Source organism: Ovis canadensis, chromosome 5 (genome assembly GCF_042477335.2).
Source record: "Ovis canadensis isolate MfBH-ARS-UI-01 breed Bighorn chromosome 5, ARS-UI_OviCan_v2, whole genome shotgun sequence".
NCBI lineage: Eukaryota > Metazoa > Chordata > Mammalia > Artiodactyla > Bovidae > Ovis > Ovis canadensis.
In genome coordinates this window covers 115,500,449-115,517,274 of record NC_091249.1, presented here as the reverse complement: position 1 = coordinate 115,517,274, position 16,826 = coordinate 115,500,449, and the positions used below count along the sequence as shown (strand labels likewise).

The 16,826-nt window shown below is 38.5% G+C and overlaps 1 pseudogene; it reads left to right on the top strand.

Moving 5' to 3' along the window:
* LOC138441642 (dematin pseudogene) overlaps nt 1–16,826 on the top strand; it is a 49,010-nt pseudogene that overhangs the window by 15,291 nt on the left and 16,893 nt on the right.

The following is a 16,826-nucleotide window of genomic DNA, read 5'->3' as shown; positions in this document are numbered from 1 at the left end:
AAAAAACATATTCTATGAGCGGAAATTACATCTTTAGAAAAACACAAATATATAGTTAATTGCCATAAGGTATATAAAATAATTGGAGTGATAAAATTTTTTAATTAAAAATTATGCTCTCAAAAACTGCAAGTAATATTGGGACACACTCAGAACAATGGAGGAATTTCCACAAATACAAAAGACAAAGCTTTTGGGGGAAAAGAGAATATTTTAAGGAATATGAAAATAGATATAATAAAATAACTATCAGAGATAGGTTAGGGGCTCATATTGTCTGAAACAAAGGGTACTTAAAGAGAATGTAACTCATTAAAATGCAAAGGACATGAAGACAGCAACAAGGTAAGCTCCTTGACATCTCTCCTGGCAAGACAGTTTTAGATCTGACTCTGAAGTCAATCCAACCAATGCAAAAATAAATAAAAGAGACTATATCAAACTAAAATATTTCTGCACAGTAAAGGAAGTTATGAAAAAAATTAAAAGGCAACCTATTAAATGGGAAAAGATATTTATAAACCAGATATCTATAACACATTAATATTCAATATATATGAAGAACTCAACTTAACAATCAAAAAAACCCAAACAACTAAATTTTAAAAATGGACAAAGGATCTTAGTAGACATCTTCAAAAGAAGACTTACAGATGGCTAACAGGCACATGAAAAGATGCTCAATATTACTCACCATCAGGAAAATGCAGATCAAAACCACAATGTGATATTACCTCACACTTAATAATAGTTCAGATGGCTATTATCAAGAGAACAGGAAATAATATGTGTTGCTGGAGATACAGAGTAAAGGGAAACCACATGCCTTACTGGTGGTAATGTAAACTGTTTCAGCTTGTACGGAAGCTCCTCAAAATATGAGGAATTTGGAGGTTCCTCAAAAAATTAAAAGTGACTATCACATGATCTAGCAAATCCTCTCCTGGGTACTTACTGAAAAAAAGAAAAAAAAAACCTGTAATTTGAAAAGACACTATTATTTATATTGCCAAGATACAGAAGCAACCTAAGTGTTCATGTGTCCATTGATAAGTAGGCGAATGGATAAAGATGATATGTTTTATATATATACAACATCTTCAGTAACATGGATTGACATAGAATGTATTATGCTAAGTTAAATAAGTGAAACAAGTCAGGCAAAGAAAAAAAACCATATGATTTCATTTATATTCAGAATCTAAAATTCAAAAAATGAACAAACATAACCAAAACAGAAATAGTCTAAAAGACACTGAGAATAGAAAGGCAAACAGGTTGCTGCCAGAAAAGAGAGGGTGGAGGGTATGAGTGAAATAGGCAGAGATTAAGAGGTACAAATTTCCAGTTACAAAATAAGCAAGTCACAAGGATAAAACGTACATTCACAACCATCATTTTGTAATATATTGAAATATTGACTCACTATGTTCACACTTGTAACTTACAGGGTGTTGAACATAAATTATACTTCAATTAAAATATATATAAATATATATATATTACTTAAAATATATAGGAAGTAAGAAAATTTATCAAAATGCTAATGATCATTATCTCTGGGGGTGGGGATTAAGGGTGATTGTTTATTTTTACCTATGGTTATACGTTATTGATATTTCTCCCGGCAATCTTGATTCCAGCTTATGCTTCAACCAGCCCAGCATTCCACATGACATACTCTGCATGTAAGTTAAACAAACAGGGTGACAATATACAGCCTTGACGTACACATTTCCGAGGCTGTATATTGTCACCCTGCTTGTTTAACTTATATGCAGAGTACATCATGAGAAATGCCAGTGATCCAAATCACTGCCAGTGACCCAAAATCACTGCAGATGGTGACTGTAGCCATAAGATTAAAAGGTACTTGCTCCTTGAAAGAAAAGTCATAACCAACCTAGACAGCATATTAAAAATCAGAGACATTATTTTGCCAACAAAGGTCTATCTAGTCAAAGCTATGGTTTTTCCAGTAGTCATGTATGGATGTGAGAGTTGGACTATAGAGAAAGCTGAGTACCAAAGAACTGATGCTTCTGAACTGTGGTGTTGGAGAAGACTCTTGAGAGTCCCTTGGACTGCAAGGAGATTCAACCAGTCCATTCTAAAGGAAAGCAATCCTGCATATTCATTGGTAGGACTAGTGCTGAAGCTGAAACTCCAGTACTTTGGTCACCTGATGCGAATAGCTGACTCATTTGAAAAGACCCTGATGCTGGGAGAGGTTGAAGGCAGGAGAGGGGATGACAGAGGATGAGATGGTTGGACGGCATCACCGACTCGATGGACAAGAGTTTGAGCAAGCTCCGGGAGTTGGTCAAGGACAGGGAAGCTGGTATGCTGCAGTCCATGGGGTCGCAAAGTGTCAGACGTAACTGAGTGACCAAGGTGAGCTTAACTGATGCTTTTACATATTTCTGGTTGACTACAATGAACATGTATTGCTTGTAAAATCAGAAATAAAACAGTAAATCTCATGGGAAATGAAAAGAATAAAAGAAATGGTTGACTGTTTACAATGAAATTTGAAATTATATTCTTGAATTTGCATTAAAATTTAAGTTTATTTAAATTAAACTAAAGTATATTTAAAATTAAAATTTAAGTATATTTAAGTTTATTTTCCCCATTTATAGTATATGTGCTTTTGGGAGACATGGGAATATAATGACATCAAGCACTTTTATAATGCAATCTAGTCATTCTATGACATATAGGTATACGAAACCATCATGTTGTACACATTAAATGTATACAATTTTGTCAATTATACCCAAATAAAGGTTGGAAACAAAATAAATACTGCCCAAAAGATATACGTATCTCTATGTTTCTCGTAATATTATCTACAACAGCCAAGATATAGAAACAACCTAAGTGGCCTTTCATGGATGAATGGATAATAAAGATGTACATACATACGCAGTGGAATATTAGTCAGCCATGAAAATGAATGAAAGCTCAGCATATGTGACAACACGGGTGGATATCGACGGTATCATGCTAAGCAAAAAATGTCAGTCAGAAAAAAACAAATACCATTCCTTATGATTTCATTTATATGTGGAATCTAAAAGAGAGAGAGAACGAGAGAAAGAGAATAGTGAACAAATAAAACAAAATGCATAGACACAGAGAATAGAATGGTAGTTACCAGAGGGAGAAGGATTGAGGAGTAGGTGAAATGGGTAAAGGTGACCTAGAGGTATAAACTTCTCATCCTCAGACAAACAAGTTATGAGGATGCAATCCACAGTATGGCAACTATTGTCAATAACACTGTATTGCAAATATGAAGGTTGCTAAGAAAGTAAATCTTAAAAGTTATCACAAAAGAAATAAATTTGTATTTTTTATGGTAACAGATGGTAACTAGACTTATAATGGTGATAATTTATATACAAATGCTAAATTATTAAGCTATACACTTGAAGCTAATGTAATATTTAGATGAACAAACATAGAAAACAAAGGCATGCTCTCTCTAAGGTATATGGTGGGAAAAAATGTTTAAATAATTCATTAGAATATTTTCCCACAATCATATAATATCTGTGGGATACAACCAAAGAAGTTATTACAGGGAAGTTCATAGCAATCCAGATCACCTAGAAGAACTAGAAACAGAACAACAAACAACAGTTAAAGTTAGCAGAAGGAAGGAAATAATAAAGATCAGGGAGGAAACAGAGATTCAACAACAATAGAGAAAAGATCATTAAAGCCAAGAAACACTTATTTGAAATGGTAAACAAAATTTATAAACCTCTGGCTAGGCTCACCAATAAAGAAAAAAAGGTTTCCCAAATAAAATGAAATGAAAAGGAGAAATGTCAAATCTTACCACAGATATACAGAAAACCATAAGAGAATACTACGAACAATTATATGCCAGCAAATTAGACAATCTAGAGAAATGGACAACTTTCCAGAAACATTTGTGATTTAGTCGCTAAGTTGTGTCCAACTCTTTTGCTACACCATGGACTGTTGCCCACCAGGCTCCTCTGTCCATAGGATTCCTGGCCCATCAAAACTGAATCAAGAAGAAGTCAATAATGTGAACAGACTGATCACTAGAAACTAAATAAAATATATAATTAAAAAAAAAACAAACTCCATACAAATAGAAGTCCAGGACCCAGATGGCTTCACAGGAAAATTCTACCAAACAAAGGGAAATTTTTACTGATCCTTCTCAAACTCTTCCAAAAGACTGAAGAGGGAGGAACACTCCTAAAGACATTCTATAAAGCCACCATCACCCTGATACCAAAACCAAAGACTCCATCAAAAAAGAAAATTTCAGGCCAATATCTTTGATGAATATCTAGGCCAATATCCAGGCCAATATCTAGATGCAAAAATTCTCAACAAAATATTAGCAAACTGAATCCAACCATACACAAAAAGGATCATACACCATGAAACATTCATCCCAAGTTCACAGGGATGGCTCAATGTACACAAATCAATCATTGTGATATTGATATATGATCATCCTCAACAGAGGCAGAAAAAGCACCTGACAAAAATCAACATCAGTTCATGACAAAAAGCTCTTAACCAATGTGGATAGAGAGGTAATATATTTCAACATAATAACAGCTGTTTATGACAAAACCACAACAAATATAATTGCTTTGATGAAAAATTGAAAGCCTTCCCACTGAAATCTGGAATAAAAACAAGGATGCCAACTCTCATCACTTCTCTTCAACACAGTATTGTAAGTCCTAGCCACAGCAACCAGACAAGAAAAAGAAATAAAATGTATCCAAATAGGAAGGGAAGAGGTAAAATTGCCATTATATGCACATGACATGATAACTATATACAGAAAGCTCTAAAGACTTCACACAAAAGCTAGTAGAAGTCATAAATAAATTTAGCAAGGTAGCAGTATACAAGATTAATACACAGAAATTGGTGTATTAATTTCTTTACACTATAATGAAATATCATAAAAGGAAAGTAAAAAGTAATAACTTTCTAAATTACGACAAATAAACAAAATGCTTAGTAATAAATCTGACAAAGGAGGTGAAAGACATATGCTGAGAAGTATAATCCTTTCATAAAGGAAATTAAAGATAATTTAAGGAAATGGAAAGATAACTCATACTCTTTGATTAGAATTAATATTGCTAATATGGCCATAGTACCCAAAGCAATATACAAATTTAATGTGATTCCTATCAAATTACCCATGACATTTTCCATAGAACTAGAACAAATAATACTAAAATCTATATGGAATCATAAAAGACTCAACTGCCAAAGCAATTCTAAGGAAAAGGAACAAAGCAGGACACATAACCCTTCCAGAATTCAGACAATACTACAAAACTGAAGTAATCAAAGCAGTGTGGTACTGGCACAAAAACAGACATATGGATCAGTGGAACAGAAGAGAGAGCCCAGAAATAAATCAGTGCCTGTATGCCTCCCTGCTAAGTTGCCTCCACCATTTCCAACTCTTTACAACCCTATGGACTGTAGCCCACCAGGCCCCTCTCTCTATGGGACTCTTCAGGCAAGAATACTGGAGTGGGTTTCCATCTCCTCCTCCAGGGCATCTTCCTGACCCAGGGATGGAACCAGCACCTCTGCAGCTCCTCATTTCAGGTGGATTCTTCACTGCTGAGTCAACAGGGAAGCCCCATAAACCAGTATGTGCTAAGTTGCTTCAGTCACGTCCAACTGTTTGTGACCCTATGGACTGTAACTTGCCAGGACCCTCTGGCCATGGGATTCTCCAAGCAAGAATATTAGAGTGGGTTGCCATTTCCTTCTCCAATATAACTATGGTCAATTAATCTTCAACAAAGGAGGCAAGAACATAAAATAGGAAAAAGACTGTCTTTTCAACACATAATGCTGGGAAACTTGGACAGCTACAAGTAAATCGATAAAGTTGGAATATGCATTAAAATGACTTAAAGAATTGAAGATGAGACACCATAAAACTCCTAGATGAGAACATGGTCAGAACATTCTCTGACATAAATCATACCAATGGTTTCTTAGGTCAGTCTCCCAAGGAAATAGAAACAAACACAAAAATCAGAAAATGAGGCCTAATCAAGATTATAAGCTTTTGTATAGTAAAGGAAATCCTAAACAAAATGAAAGGAAAACCTACAAAATGGGAAAAAAAAATACTTGCAATTGCTGTGACCAACAAGGGCTTAATTTTCAAAATGTACAAACAGCTCACACAGCTCAACAACAGAAAGAGAACCCAATAAAAAACTTGGCAGAAGATCTAAATAAACATCTTCTCCAAATATGCACATGGCCAATAGGCACATAAAACGATGCTCAATATCACCAATTATTCAGTTCAGTTCAGTTCAGTTGCTTAGTCATGCCTGACTCTTTGCGACCCCACGAACCGCAGCACACAGGCCTCCCTGTCCATCACCAACTCCCAGAGTTCACTCAAACTCACATCCATCAAGTCAGTCATGCCATCCAGCCATCTCGTCCTCTGTCATCACCTTCTCCTCCTGCCCCCAATCCTTCCCAGAATCAGAGTCTTTTCCAATGAGTCAGCTCTTCACATCAGGTGGCCAAAGTATTGGAGTTTCAGCTTTAGCATCAGTCCTTCCAATGAACACCTAGAACTGATCTCCTTTAGGATGGACTGGTTAGATCTCCTTGCAGTCCAAGGGACTCTCAAGAGTCTTCTCCAACACCACAGTTCAAAAGCATCAATTCTTCAGCGCTCAGCTTTCTCCACAGTCCAACTCTCACATCCATACATGACCACAGGAAAAACCATAGCCTTGACTAGATGGACCTTTGTTGGCAAAGTAATGTCTCTGCTTTTCAATATGCTATCTATCTAGGTTGGTCATCCCTTCCAAGGAGTAAGCGTCTTTTAATTTCATGGATGCAATCACCATTTGCAGTGATTTTGCAGCCCCCCAAAATAAAGTCTGACACTGTTTCCACTGTCTCCCCATCTATTTCCCATGAAGTGATGGGACCAGATGCCATGATCTTCGTTTTCTGAATGTTGAGCTTTAAGCCAACTTTTTCACTCTCCTCTTTCACTTTCATCAAGAGGCTTTTTAGTTCCTCTTCACTTTCTGCCATAAGGGTGTTGTCATCTGCATATCTGAGGTTATTGATATTTCTCCTGGCAATCTTGATTCCAGCTTGTGCTTCTTCCAGCCCAGCATTTCATGATATACTCTGCATATAAGTTAAATAAGCAGAGTGACAATATACAGCCTTGATGTACTCCTTTTCCTATTTGGAACCACTGATTATTAGAGAAATGCAAATCAAAACTCTAGTGAGGAAACACTTTACACCAGTCAGAATGGCCAGAATATAAAAGTCTACAAGTAACAAATGCTGGTGAGAGTGTGGAGAAAATGGGACTGTCTCACCCCGTTGGTGGGAATGTATGTTGGTACAGCCACTATGGAAACCAGTATGCGGATTCCCCAGAAAACTAAAACCAATTACTATAGTATATAGGAATCCCACCCCTGAGCATATATCTGGATAAAACTGAAGTTCAGAAAGATACACGCTCCCCTATGTTCATGGTGGTAGTATTCATTATGGCCAAGACATAGAAACAACCTAAATGTTTATTAACAAATAAATGAATAAAGATGATGTTGTACATGTACAGAGTGGAATACTACTCAACCATAAAAAAGAACAAAATAAAGTCACTTGCAAAATAGATGGAACTCGAGATTATCATACTAAGTGCAGTAAACCAGAAAGAGGAATAAATACCATATTACATCACTCATATGGGGAATCTAAAATATGACACAAATGAACTTATCTGTGAAGCAGAAACAGACTCACAGACATTGAAAACAGACTTGCAGTTTCCTAGTCATTTGGGGTACAAACTATTATATATAGGATGGATACAATATTTACAAACCATTACATATAGAATGGATGGACAACAAGTCCTACTGTATAGCACAGGGAACTACATTCAATATCCGAGGATAAACCATAACGGAAAATAAGAAAAAACAAACAAAAAATACACACACACATATATATATCTGATTCACTTTCTGTACAGAAGGAATTTTCACAACACTGTAAATAAACTCTACTTCAGTGAAAAACAAACTGAAAACCAAAAATGTTATTGTCATTCAGTTGCCAAGTCGTGTATGACTCTTCGCCATCCAACCATCTCATCCTCTGCCACCCTTTTCTCCTTCTGCCTTCAATCTTTCCCAGCATCAGGGTCTTTTCAAACGAGTCAGCTCTCCGCATCACGTGGCCAAAGTATTGGAGCTTCAGCTTCACCATCAGCCCTTCCAAAAAGCATTCAGGACTGATCTCCTGTAAGAGTCACTGGTTGGATCTCCTTGCAGTCCAAGGGACTCTCAAGAGTCTTCTCTAGCACCACAGTTAGAAAGCATCAACTGTTCGGTGCTCTGCCTTCTTTACTGTCCAGCTCTCACATCCACACATGACTACTAGAAAGATCATAGCCTTGAATACATGGACCTTTGTCAGCAAAGTGATGTCTTTTCTTTTTAACACATTGTCTAGGTTTGTCATAGCTTTCCTGCCAAGAAGCAACTGTCTTCTAATTCCACGGCTGCAGTCACTACCCACTGTGACTTTAGAGCCCAAGAAGAGGAAATCTGTCACTGTTTCCATTGTTCCCCCTTCTATTTGCCATGAAGTGATGGGACCAGAGGCCATCATCTTAGTTTTTTAATATTGAGTTTAAGGATTCAAATTATCAATGCAAATAATAAGCATTTTCCTCATATGCTTCCCTGAATACTTCAGGCAATCATGCCAGGGATTAAGACTAATGTAAGAGAAACCTGAAGCCCTCTCCCATTTTACCCCTGCTGCTGCTGCTGCTAAGCCACTTTAGTCGTGTCCGACTCTGTGTGACCCCATAGATGGCAGCCAACCAGGCTCCCCCGTCTCTGGGATTCTCAAGGCAAGAATATTGGAGTGGGTTGCCATTTCCTTCTCTAATGCATGAAAGTGAAAAGTGAAAGTGAAGTCGCTCAGTCTTGTCCGACTCTTCGTGACCCCATGGACTGCAGCCCACCAGGCTCCTCTGCCCATGGGATTTTCCAGGCAAAAGTACTGGAGTGACCACTAAAAACTGATAATTCCAAAAATCACTTTTTAAAAAAATTTCTAAACATCTTACTAATATCCATAACTTTTTTTTTTATTATAAACACATTGGCAAAACCTTTTATTGGACCACAACTACACCTATTGTTTAAAATTCATGCTATCTGGGTAAACATTGAGACCTAATAAATACCTGCATGTACCCATTGGCTATGCCAAAGCCTTTGACTGTGTGGATCACAACAAACTGTGGAAAATTCTTAAAGAGATAGGATTACCAGACCACCTGACCTGCCTCCTGAGAAATCTGTATGCAGGTCAAGAAACAACAGTTAGAAGTGAACATGGAACAACAGACTGGTTCCAAATCAGGAAAGGAGTACATCAAGGCTGTATGGTGTCACCCTGTTTATTTTATCATGAGAAATGCTGGACTGGATGAAGCACAAGCTGGAATCAAGATTTCTGGGAGAAATATCAATAACCTCAGATACGCAGATGGCACCACCCTTATGGTAGAAAGCAAAGAAGAAATAAAGATCCTCTTGATGAAAGTGAAAGAGGAGAGTGAAAACCTTGAGTTAACATTTAGAAAACGATCATGATGATGGCATCTGGTCCCATATCTTCATGGCAAATAGATGGGGAAACAATGGAAACAGTGAGAGAGTATATTTTGAGGGGCTCCAAAATCACTCCAGATGGTGACGGCAGCCATGAAATTAAAAGACGCTTGCTTCCTGGAAGAAAAGTCCATGGCGTTGCAAAGAGTCAGACAAGACTTGGCGACTGATCATGAATGCAGTGAAATTACATTATGTTTCCAGAACTAAAGAAATCCAGAATGACCACAATATAGAAATAACGTGGAAGAAAGGGAAAGGCGATTGAGAGGTACAGAGATGAAAGATGAGACTAGAGAAGTAAAGAAGGGTCAGGGGCCCATTAAGCCGTGTAAGGTTGTTTGAATTCTACCAAGAGAACACAGATGAACAGATGAATAGTGAAGCAGAACACAGACCTTTGTTTTTCCCTGAGAAAGAAAACTGACTGCAGTGTGGAGAACATACGAGAGGGGGAGGGTCTAGAATCATGGAAATAAGTTAATATTCAAACTTGTTCTGTGTTTACTTCTGAATAAAATTTCAGTTCAGTTCAGTCGCTCAGTTGTGTCCGACTCTGCGACCCCATGGACTGCAGCACGTCAGGCCTGCCTGTCCATCACCAACTCCCGGAGTTTACTCAAACCCATGTCCATCGAGTCGGTGATGCCATCCAACCATCTCATCCTCTGTCGTCCCCTTCTCCTCCTGCCTCCAATTCCTCCCAGCATCAGAGTCTTTTCCAGTGAGTCAGCTCTTCATATCAGGTGGCCAAAGTATTGGAGTTTGAGCTTTAGCATCAGTCCTTCCAATGAACACCCAGGACTGATCTCCTTGAGAATGGGCTGGTTGGATCACCTTGCAGTCCAAGGGACTCTCAAGAGTCTTCTCCCACACCATAGTTCAAAAGCATCAATTCTTCAGCACTCAGCTTTCTTCACAGTCCAACTCTCACATCCATAAAAGTTCAAGTAAGTATTAAACAATCAGAACTCTCCAGCTAACCACTGATTACTCTGAATTACCGAGTTAAAACGCAGTGCCTTAACGGTTACACTTAATAATTGCACTGTCTGTAATCTAAGTTGTTTACTATCTGAGATTTCACATTCAGAGAATTGATTAAATTGGGTAACTCCTCTCTTGGATGGAAGCAGTAACCATCAATGGAATGCTAACTACCTCTGAGAATTATGTTTAACTCAGACTTTCTTTGCCACAGGCAGAAGTAATTGATTTTAGACTGGGTGAACTGTTTCTTAATGCACATCCCCGCAGGGAGAATGTCATTTTAATAAGATGCTTCTATAAGCCACACGCTACTTAAAACAGATGATTTCCCCTTGTCTTCATAAGCAAAACCTGAAGGAGCCCTGTTTGTCCTTAAGGACAACTGGGAAGTAATACAATACTGAGTTGGCAGTCTGCAAAGTATCTCTTGGCCAATTCATCTATCCATGCTTTGCTTTTGGCTTTAGCTATAGGTTTCCTAGAAAACACATCTATGTTCAGCCCTCTTGAATATCACTAATTTGACCTAAGTCTGCTTGTATTGGTCTTTCAGCTGTTCTCTTGATTTCATGACTTGCCATTTTGCTTTGCTACCACTAAGACACAGCTAAAAATAAAAGTATCCAAATAAGTGGATATTGTGGAGAGGAGGTAATACAACATAATCTCAGAGATCGAGGTAAAAGATTTTAAAAATATAATTGATTGACCAGTCAAATTCTGATGATGAGTCACAGACCTGACCCAATGGGGCATAAGCACTAAGGATTACGCAAGACTATTAGCTGAATAGTGGGGGGAAACTGTTTATACATCTATTTCTATCCATGTTTATATAACCATACTTTAAAACTTTCATTTTAATGTACGCTTTCCAACTCACAAAATTATAGTAATGTCATATATTATGTTCAGTTCAGTCACTCAGTCGTGTCCGACTCTTTGTGACCCCATGAATCGTGGCATGCCAGGCCTCCCTGTCCATCACCAACTCCCAGAGTTCACTCAGATTCACGTCCATTGAGTCAGTGATGAAATTTATTTATAAATTCATGTGTCCATATATTTGGGACTAGATTTACTATATAATACTGTTAACCATCTTCAGATTTTAGCTCCAAGAACCAGCCTGTACCATTTCTTTCATGCCAAGACCATGCACTCACATTCCAACATTTACAAGAGGTCACTCATCTACACACAGAGAGAGTTCATGGGAGGCAGCCCTCAGCAAGCCCTTCATTGAGGAACTCATCACCAAGTCATCCAAGTTCCCTGCATCCCAGGCTCTGGAACCAATCAAATGGCCAAGATCAAACCTGCCTTCTGGTCTGCCTCCCTTGACTCTTCATTGTGGAGACAGAATGGAGGAAGCAGACAACATCTCACAGGGAGGCAGAAGAAGAGAAGGAAGAAGAGCAAGATAATGACCCCAGAGAAAAAAAAATGAAGGCTCTCAAAGAAGCGTCAGAGAGAGAAACTCAGTAAGGCAATGTCCAACTTGGGAAAGAGGGTCTTAAAACAAGAAGAGATGGAGAAATCATTACCTTTCCAGAGGGTACCAGTCCATACTGGACCAGACACCCTTTCCATACTTCCCTGAACCATGGAAGGTCTAACCGTTCTCTCCCTACTTATGGCAGGACCACTCTGAGCTGACAATAATTCTGACTTTAGCTTATAAGGCATGAGAATGGAAGCCTAGACCTCCAGATTTATCCCTATGAAACACTGCTGGTGACCAGTTAAGGGCAAACGAAGTCGCCTCCAGGCTTGACAGGTGCTTGTCAGCAGAGACCTTCTTATGGGTATCTTCCATGCCTCCTGCAGCCCTGGGGTTGTGGGACATGGGCTTTCCTCCCCATAATAAGGGAGCAGTCCTCCTTCTCTCATCCCTGGCACTCACTGTACAGGGCAAACCCAGTCTGGACTCAAGCACACACAGCGTTTATGTTTGGGACCTCTCCCTGTCTCTACTCCCAAGTGAAGGTTCCCAGAAGAAACTAAGGAAAACAAAAATATGACGCTTAGAGGTCAGATCTATTGGCTATCTTGACCGATGGATGGCTAGAACCTTTAGCCCTGTAAGGAGGAGGGTGATAGTGAGAAGCAGCCAGGCAGGCAGAGAAAGTTCCAGAACCCTGTGTGCCCCCAAGCACCCCTCCTCATCTCACCTTTTACAGCTCCCCCATCATCTGGACCTTTAGCTTCTCAGACTCTATAGCAAGAGCAAACTCCAGCTCAAGGAGACCTCAAAAATGCAGGCCGCCCTGCCTGTCTATCTAGTTTGCCTTGTCCTCTACTTGCAATGTGAGAGCTGACTGTAAAGAAAGCTGAGTGCTGAAGAATTGATGCTTTTGAACTGTGGTGTTGGAGAAGACTCTTGAGAGTCCCTTGAACTGCAAGGAGATCCAACCAGTCCATTCTGAAGGAGATCAGTCCTGAATATTCATTGGAAGGACTGATGCTGAAGCTGAAACTCCAACACTTTGGCCACCTGATGCAAAGAACTGCCTCATTGGAAAAGATCCTGATGCTGAGAAAGATTGAGGGCAGGAGGAGAAGGGGACGACAGAGGATGAGATGGCTGGATGGCATCACTGACTCGATGGACGTGAGTCTGAGTGAACTCCGGGAGTTGGTGATGGACAGGGAGGCCTGGTGTGCTGCAGTTCATGGAGTCTCAAAGAGTTGGACACGACTGAGCGGCTGAACTGAACTGAACTCCTTGCACCTCCCAAGCTTCAAAGACTCTTACTCCGAACTTGCGGCTTCCCCTAAAACCTTGGCTTAGAGTGGAGATGTTACCTAAACCAAACCCTTGCTCACCATTAGTCTCCAGGTGATATCAGCTACAATTCTACCTTTCAGTTCCAGGCCAAATCATGGGCAGAACCCAAGCCTTCAGACCCCTTTGGATGGTATCGAGAGGCCTGGCGACAGGAGCATTTCTGAGTGTCCTGGCTCCCAGGTCCTACTCATACTCAAACCTAAAGTACATAATTTATTGGGGCTCTACTCCTTCACACTGTATCTCACCTAACTCTCTGCCCTACCTTAATCACACTCCCAGCTTTTCCACTTTACGAATATGTATTTGTATATAATTACATGTCGATATGGCTATATAGATAGAGATAAAAATAGAGATCTCTGAGTCTGTATTTTATTGTCCAAAGCCTGGGCATGATGCATATGATAATGATGGGGAGGAGGGGGAACTCTGCTTGGAATTACAGGTTGCATTTTGTTCCCTTAAAATATGTATATATATAAAGAGAGAGATAGACAGATAGGTATATAAAAATCAGAAACAAATGTTTAGTGTATTGTGCCATTATACACACACACACATTCTGTTTCTCTGCAGTGCTCCAACTAAAACACATATAAGGGGATGGAGGACAACATCTCCATCATAACGTGAGCACCAAGGTATCAGTTCATGCTTTGTATGTTATCCAGTGATGGGAATTAAACTTAAAAAAAGTTATCTCCCAGCACAACACAGTGCCTTTGATAATATCTGCACATTTTTTATAAAATGCTTACCTGAAAAAATATTATTATTATTAAGGTACTAAAAAGTTAAGTGAGTTCCATTAATAATTGTATCTTTAATTTTCTCCTCACCAAATGATCTGTCTTCATGTGCTTCTAATCGTGAGAGTGTACTTAAAAATGCTATAGAGTGTATTGCTAAAGAGATGGCACATTTCCTATTGTGCAGTAACATAAAATCAATGGCAGCTAGTCATACAGGCCTTTTCAATTTCCATCGCACATGGTACACAGCCTTTGGTTCAGTGGATAATCCAATTGTAAACAGTGACTCACTGTTAACAACTCTGGGAAATAGGATTAGCAATTTCTAATTTCAAAGTAAACCTATTTCACTTTTGTCCTGCAAACAAAAACAATGTATTCAGAGATTTAGCTTTTCAGCTTTCAGAACTTCCCAGAAACAAAAATGTTGGAAACAAATTTTTACAGCACTGATGCCATTATTGGAAACTATTGAGTATATGTCCTTAATAGCTTTTTAATAGGTTGGTACCAAAATAATGATGACGATGGTAGTAATAATAAAAAAAAATAAATTGAAGTTTAATCAGATTAAACTTAAGATTTGCATTAAAAAAATTAATTGAATCTCTGAAAACTTAAAATCTTGTATCTACTACTCAATGTAATCAGGAGAAGAATAAAAAATTTATGTAATACTAGAAAGCTTCATTTCCAAAACAAAAGTTTTAGGCAAAATTTTGGGCATCTGGTGTGTCTCAGAACAAAGTTAAATTGAATCAGTAACCATGTAATTTTTGTGAATTGTTTATTGTACCATTCTAAAACCTATTTTCCCCTACCTTATCTGTGAATTCCTTTAGAACATTGCCTCGATCGAAACCTATACTTCTACACTGAGTTATAGACTCTCTCAACTCCCTGTTCCAAAGAACAGAGGATGGTGGCTTTATTCTGCTTCAAGAATACATAAGTGTCACTGTGGAAGGCCATAGGGTCTCTGTCAATAACACTCACTCCTCGCTTTTAAAAAATGTTCTTGCTTGAACCTTATACTCAGGGATTCCTCTAACTGGCCTGGTTCCAAACTGCTAATCTGTGTTTTTTAAGCTCTACAGATATTTATATCCTATACAGCTACAGTGGGAAATACTAACCTGGCTTAACCAGGGAAGGGTTACTCCTCAAAAGGAAGCCTTAGGCCACGTAACTGGGAATTAGAACCACGATATTTATTGTCCAAGCTGGTAGCAAGAAAACTTTACTGACTCCGAAGGGCAAATAAGTTCAATCAAGCGACAGAATAAAGTTAGGGGACAGGAAAGTCATGATTGCAGACTGGAGGAGTTTTGTGGAATAGTTTTTATGACTTGTGATCATTAGCAGAAAGTGGATTCAGGAGATAACTTGAACAAGCCATTCCAAGTTGAAAAAACTAGGAATAAACATCTTCCTAGCTCCTCCTATGTGAAACCTGATTACCTGTCCAGACAATGAAATTATACTATCCTAACATTGAAAGTTATGTATTTTCCATTGAAGTCATCAATCACCGACCTGGTTCACATTATTCTAATATGAGTAAATACTCACTAATGATATTAGAGGTCTGTGTCACTTATAAGCTTATGGTAAAGAGAAGTTAAAAATAAGAACTCCATGTCCATGACTGACCAATTCACTTTTACAATCCCACTCACCTTACAAATGTATAAAGTACTTTTATAGATCTGTACTCTCACTGGATTTTGGAAGCCTCTAGAATTCATTCATTTATCACCCTTTTATTCTGTATTAAATATATTTGGTAAGTAGTACACAAGGTACTAGACACTCAGAAAAAGATATAATCATTGTCCTCAAAAATCTCACACTCTCATAAACTAGGTAAAAGTTCCACAGCTATTAAAATGTATTTACAATACTGCATAATTAGTGATATGTTGGAAGATAAGAACAAGGTGTGAGGAGGGCAGGCACAAAAGAATTTAACAACCGCGGTTGAGAATGGATTGCTGAGGACCATCAAAATGCTTTTGAAAGGAGATTATATTTACAGTACTTCTTGAAGCAAAGAGGGTTAAGTCATTATAGTGCAAAGTCACAGTGCAAAAACTCAAACAATGTCATTAAGCTTTGGTCCAAACAGGGGCCCATGTAGAGAATGACTTGGGGAAAACAGGACAAGATGAAAATAGGCCAAAAAGATGGCCTTTTCTTTCATACCCAAGATAGTTTGAGTTCTATCATGAAGGTAATGAAAAAACAGTGTGAAGATATCGCATAAGAATCTGAACAAACAGATATCTAAGAGCTGAAAGAAGCTAACTGAGAGGCAGAAACATTAGCTGTGAGACTATTAACACAATAACAATTGAGAATCATGCTGGACAGTGCTAAGAGTCTAAGAATACAGAGAGGACAGAATTCACCGAAGAGGCATTTAGGGAGAGACAGGGTTTGTGGACAGTAGGAAAGAGCAAGCCTGGAACAATAGAGAATGACTCCCAAGGTTTAGCTTATGAAACCAAGTCAAACTGAAGGACCGTTTACTAAGATAGAGTGAAACGCCTGATT